The sequence below is a fragment of the Perognathus longimembris genome, unplaced genomic scaffold, assembly GCF_023159225.1.
Source record: "Perognathus longimembris pacificus isolate PPM17 unplaced genomic scaffold, ASM2315922v1 HiC_scaffold_4684, whole genome shotgun sequence".
In the NCBI taxonomy this organism is placed as follows: domain Eukaryota; kingdom Metazoa; phylum Chordata; class Mammalia; order Rodentia; family Heteromyidae; genus Perognathus; species Perognathus longimembris.
The window spans coordinates 1-5,549 of NW_025960028.1; the positions used below are offsets into that span (position 1 = coordinate 1).

At 38.4% G+C, this 5,549-nt stretch overlaps 1 long non-coding RNA gene across 1 annotated transcript; it reads right to left on the reverse strand.

The window, feature by feature from the left end:
* Positions 1–468: 468 nt before the first annotated feature.
* LOC125344934 lies at positions 469–3,096 on the reverse strand. The gene is made up of 3 exons (XR_007209675.1): positions 2,959–3,096; positions 1,651–1,739; positions 469–729 (listed from the first exon to the last, which is right to left on the reverse strand). It is a non-coding gene; the product is annotated as an uncharacterized LOC125344934 (long non-coding RNA).
* Positions 3,097–5,549: the final 2,453 nt, after the last annotated feature.

Here is a 5,549-nt window from a genome sequence, read left to right on the forward strand (position 1 = left end):
TGGTGCCTCAGACAAGCAATCAGGGAGGCCAAGGCAGGAGAACCATGAGTTAAGAGGCCAGACACCAAGCTGTCTCAGAAAAATAGAAAAAATAAAATAAAAATATAGATCTTACTTATACACAAGGGAATTTTTACATGGCTATTAGACAGAATAATATTACATCATTTGCAGGGAAATGGATGTACCTAGAACAAATCAGGTTAAGGTAAGCCAAGTTCAGAGAGACACAAAGAACACATGTTTTCTCTCATATATGGAAGCTAGATGTAAATTACACTGGGACAGGATGAATCATACAGGACTCTAGGCATTCACACACAGTGAGACCACAAAATAAAGAGCTGGACTTCCAAGGCATTGGATTTGAGCCTCAATACCAGAAAGAAAAGAAAACTGTAACTAAAGCAGGATACAAATGGCCCTTGTTCTATCTACATAAAACAGAAGTTGGAAAATCTAGTGAGAACTGTACTCTAGTTTAAATTTAAATCTCTGGAAAACGTTCAATACTTTTTGGCTAATTTCCAAAATACAAAATAACAGCTTTTTTTTTCATGGAGAGTTGGGACAAATGACAAATGAGTTAGGATTTATGATTCCTAGTCCATTGATATCACTTCTAACCTTTTTCTACACACTGAAGGAAAATTCTTACCTTTACTGAGATAGATGGTTTCACTTTCTGGAAAGCTTCTTCAAAGTGCATATGGCTAATCTTGAGCTCACCTGGGAAGCAAATGTACATAAATATACACATCTCAGTATAATAGTCCTATGAGCTGCAACTTCATTTCTCTTAAGAAAGATCTAAGCCAAGCGCCAGTGGCTCACGCTTCTAATCCTAGCTACTCAGAAGGCTGGGATCTGAGGATTGTGGTTTGATGCCAGCCTTAACCTGGATGCGGTCTTTGACTTCTTTTAGTGCTCTACCACCTTGAGCCACAGCTCCACTTCTGGTTTCTGAGTGGCTAACTGAAGATAGGAGTCTCAACTGGGACTTTTCTGGCTGACATGGAACCACAATCACCTCAGATCTCAGCATCCCGAGTAGCTAGGATTACAGGCATGAGCCACCAGCACCCAGCTTAGATCAGACTCTTGATGAAGACACCAAATTCCCTCTACCTAAACATTTGTGTGCAATGATGTGTGTGTGTGTGTGTGTGTGTGTATTTTTTTTTATTTTTGTCATGAGGCTTGGACTCTACACCTGGGCTCTTCAGCTCAAGGCCAATGCTCTACCACTTGAGCCACAGCACCACTTCCAATTTTCTGGTGGTTAATTGGAGATAAAAATCACACAGACTTTCCTCCCAGGGCTGGCTTTGAACTGCAATCCTCAGATCTCAGCCTCCTGAGTAGTCAGGATTACAAGCATGAGCCACTGGCACCTGGCTTGCAATGATACAATTTAATGCTGTTTATTAAATAAACAGGAACTCTACTGTCACAATTATCAGCAACAGAAGTCACACAATAGTTCAAAAACCTCCAAAATGTTTCATCAAAAGGAAGGAAGGAAGGAAGGAAGGAAGGAAGGAAGGAAGGAAGGAAGGAAGGAAGGAAGGAATCATCTTAAAGGGCAATAATATTTTTGAGTTCCCAGAGTGAAGCATTACAATTGTGATATTCTGGAGAAAATTATACCTTTTTCATTTCCAGTCTTCTGTCTTGCCATTTCCTGCCTCAAGGCACAGAGAGAAGCTTCTCGTACCAGTGCAGAGAGGTCTGCACCCCTATGATAAAAATAAGTGTTCTTTTCTTTATATATTCTTAAGCTACTGTAAAAGCCCAGAGAGAAAGCAGATAGCAATTTTTAATTATTATATTAAACAATAAAAAGGGAAATAAAGGTGGGACAAACTGATTAAAAATAGTAGAAAAAGAGCTTTCAGCTCCAACTTGAAATACTTCTAACTAGTATAAAATATCCAACCATCAGAAAGAAAGTTTTAAATATTTTTACTTATATGAAGGCTAATTTAAGTGCAGGCTAGTACATTCCTATATATGTTTAAAGCAAGATTATAGAGAAAAATCATTTGTGACCCCAAAATGAGAAAAAGAAAAAAAAAAAACTAAAGCACAGAAAGCCTTTGATGCACTTGACACATTCAAACTGAGTACAGACATCACAATAAATCTTCATTTATCAAAAGTATTCATGAAATTACAAACTGAGTTGGAGCCTAGTCCTATGCTAGCTATCAGGTCAGTTAAGACTTTGGTCCTGAGTAGGATTTGACTACATTAAAACTTTAACAGAACTCTGATTCTTGAAGTAAGAGTTTGATTTTTCAGAAGTAAAAATCTAAATTCCACACTAAAATTGGAGTGTTCAACAAGAATTGTACTCATTTCCTTACTTATATAATGATAACCCCTCTGTACACCACCTTTAAAATAAAAATAAACTTATTTTTTAAATTGCATGAAAAAATATGATCCGAATAACACAAAAAACTAAGTAAGGACAGAGCTTATATTAACCTATACCAATGTTTATATTAGCTAACTGTGACAGTTTTTACATTATATAAGAGCAATATACATTCCTTTCCTTAAATGTAATATTTGAATACAGGGGGCTGAAGACTTAGTAGTATTTGTCTGTTGGTGGCGTTATAATTCCAAATGTTTACCAACTTTGACCTTAGTCCTATTATAAGTAAACATACTACTTGGTACTGTCCACAGGCCTTGGCCCAGAACAGCTTCTGCCATCAAATCTGCCTCTATCGTTCATGGGAAATCTTTAAAGTTCCTAAAATAAATGTTATTCCTAGAAATCATTCAGAGCTTTTATGGCAGACTCTTCTCTGAAAAGGAACAAGTACAATATGAGACAGATGACATATAGGACATTTTATTTAGCCTTTCCAACTTTTGGGGAAATGGGTATCATTCCTATTCCTTCTACAGATTATGCCCCAGAGGTTTAACTTGAGTACTCACGAATAGCAATCACAGCGAGGATCACCAGCAACTACTTGCAAATTTACATTTTTACTCAGTGGAGGTTTGGTGCCATCCTAAATGAGCGAAGAAAATTACTCTCATTGGGGCTTTAAAGACATGAACATGAGCTGCAGTTGTGGCCCAAGTGGTACAGAACCTGCCTAGCAAGTGCAAGACTCAAGTTCAAAACCCAGTACCATTAAAAAAGAAAAAAAAGATCCAAGCCCAAGCATGTCTACATTTTTTCCCAGTAGTACTGAGGCTTGAATTCAGGGCCTGGGAACTACACCTTATCTTTTTTGCATAAGGATTTTTTTGGTTGTAAATTGGAGATAAGAGTCTCACAGATTTTCTTGCTTTGAACCTTGATCCTCAGATCTTAGCCTTCAGAGTAGCTAGCATTGCAGGTGTGAGTCACCAGCACCTGACATGTTCTTTAAGTAGTTGAAATCTCTCTAGGTTTTGAAGTCACTTTAGTTGATTTCTCCTCTGCAGGAATGTGTTGTTTAGTAACATTCATATTATCTTTTCATTTAAAGGTAAGCCACTTAAGAGTTAGAAGCTATGATGTCTTTTCTCCTCCTCCTTCTCCTCCTCCTGCTTGTGTAGTACTTAAGATTGAATTCTTTTTTCTTAGGGCCATGTTTTGTTTTGGCTTTTGTTTTTTTCCTTGTGTCAGTCCCAGGGCTTCAACTCAGGGCCTGACTGCTGTCTCTGATCTTCAGATGTTAGCCTCTTGAGCAGCTAGGACTATAGCATGAGCCACCAGTGCCTGACTGGGGCAATCAGGGATCTATTTGGTGACCATAAATACTTGTGCACTATCGATACTTCACTTTTGGTTAATGTTCCATTACTCTTTTTTTTTTCTTCTAGTTTTATCTTTCAAATAGGGATACTGAATATCCCTATGGTATAAACTCAACAATTTTGGCCAGTACCACTGAAATTTCAGATGAAGGCAATATATAGTTGCTCCAGGGTCATTTGTGATCCAGTCAAAGAACCAGAATCTAGAAGAAGGAGCCCATCTCTTGATCAAAACTTATGAAGCTTAAATAACCATATGCCTCTCATCTGCCACATGAAGAAATGGACAACATTTCAGTCATTCCCTTTAGCTAATGTATCCATGACAGGAAACTCACGAGACACACAGGATTATGTGTGCGTATTTACTTACATATATGTACATACTATGTATATATAAGCAAAAATTGACCAAAGCAATAAAAAGCTCACAGCCATCATCGCTATTAACAGGGTCAAGGAAAGAGAAAAGCACTAGGATGAAATGCTCATCCAACACTAAAAAAGATATACAGGCAAAGTAGGGTTCTTAACCTTGGCATATGAGCATTTGGAGTTGAGTAATATTTTCTCATGCAGTTGTCTTTTCAGATGAATTACAGATGGTTAGTGGTATCACTGCTCCCATTCCAGAGGACAAGCAAATGTCTCTAAAAATTGTTAAATGTTTTCTGAGAACTGAGGAGAAGGGCTGGAGATATGGCCTAGTGGCAAGAGAGCTTGCCTCCCATACATGAAGCCCTAGGTTTGATTCCCCAGCACCACATATACAGAAAACGGCCAGAAGGGGCGCTGTGGCTCAAGTGGCAGGGTGCTAGCCTTGAGCAAAAAGAAAGCCAGGGACAGTGCTCAGGCCCTGAGTCCAAGGCCCAGGACTGGCCAAAAAAAAAAAAAAAGAAGAACTGAGGAGAAGGTACTGGTAACAATGCCCTATTGTAAGCCAATGTGTTTTCTCTGGTCACTACTGAGCTGACAACAGACAAAACTGTCATCAAGCTAAAGGAGTCTCCTGTACTCCCACACATAGAATCAACTTCCCATTAGATAGCTTCACTTGGATACTGCTCATATAGTTTAAATTCCAAAAGTTTATATTCCAGACACTTAGCCTGTTGGCTATCATCCTCTATGCAGCTGTTTAAGCTGAGAATTCATGTACATTCTTCTTTACCCCTACCCTCAACAGTTACTTATGCTCTTTAGAGAGCTACGATCCACATCCCCTTTGATAAACCTTTAAAATGCCTTTAGTTCTAGCATGCTTTCATCATAGCTTTAGTTTCTCCATCTTCCAAGTCTTCTTCCACACTGATATTGCTGACACCCTATAAATCCACAGAGCCCATCTCTTGTTCCCATTTCCTCTTCCTTCTGGAGACGGCTATGGATAATGTTATATGTAATTTTAAGTTAACAACTGTCCCAGTAAAGATGGATCCATTTTCCTTGGACAGTAACAAAATAAAATACTAAAAAAGCTTTAAAAAGTAGTAAGAGTGATTCAATCTGTGCCTCCCAAGTAGCTAGGATTATAGGCAACAGTCACCAAGTTTTCCAAACTTTTAAAAACTCTTACTTCAGGGAAAAAAAATTTTTACAGACAAGGTATATTAACGAAGCCAGGAGCCAGTGGCTCCTCAGGGGGCTGAGATCTGAGGATCATGAATACTTCAAAACCAACCTAGGAAGGAATTCCTTGAGACTCTTATCTCCAATAAACTAAAAATTTTAAGAGGCAGGAAGTAAGAGCTGTGGCTCAAGTGGTAGAGTGCCTAGAC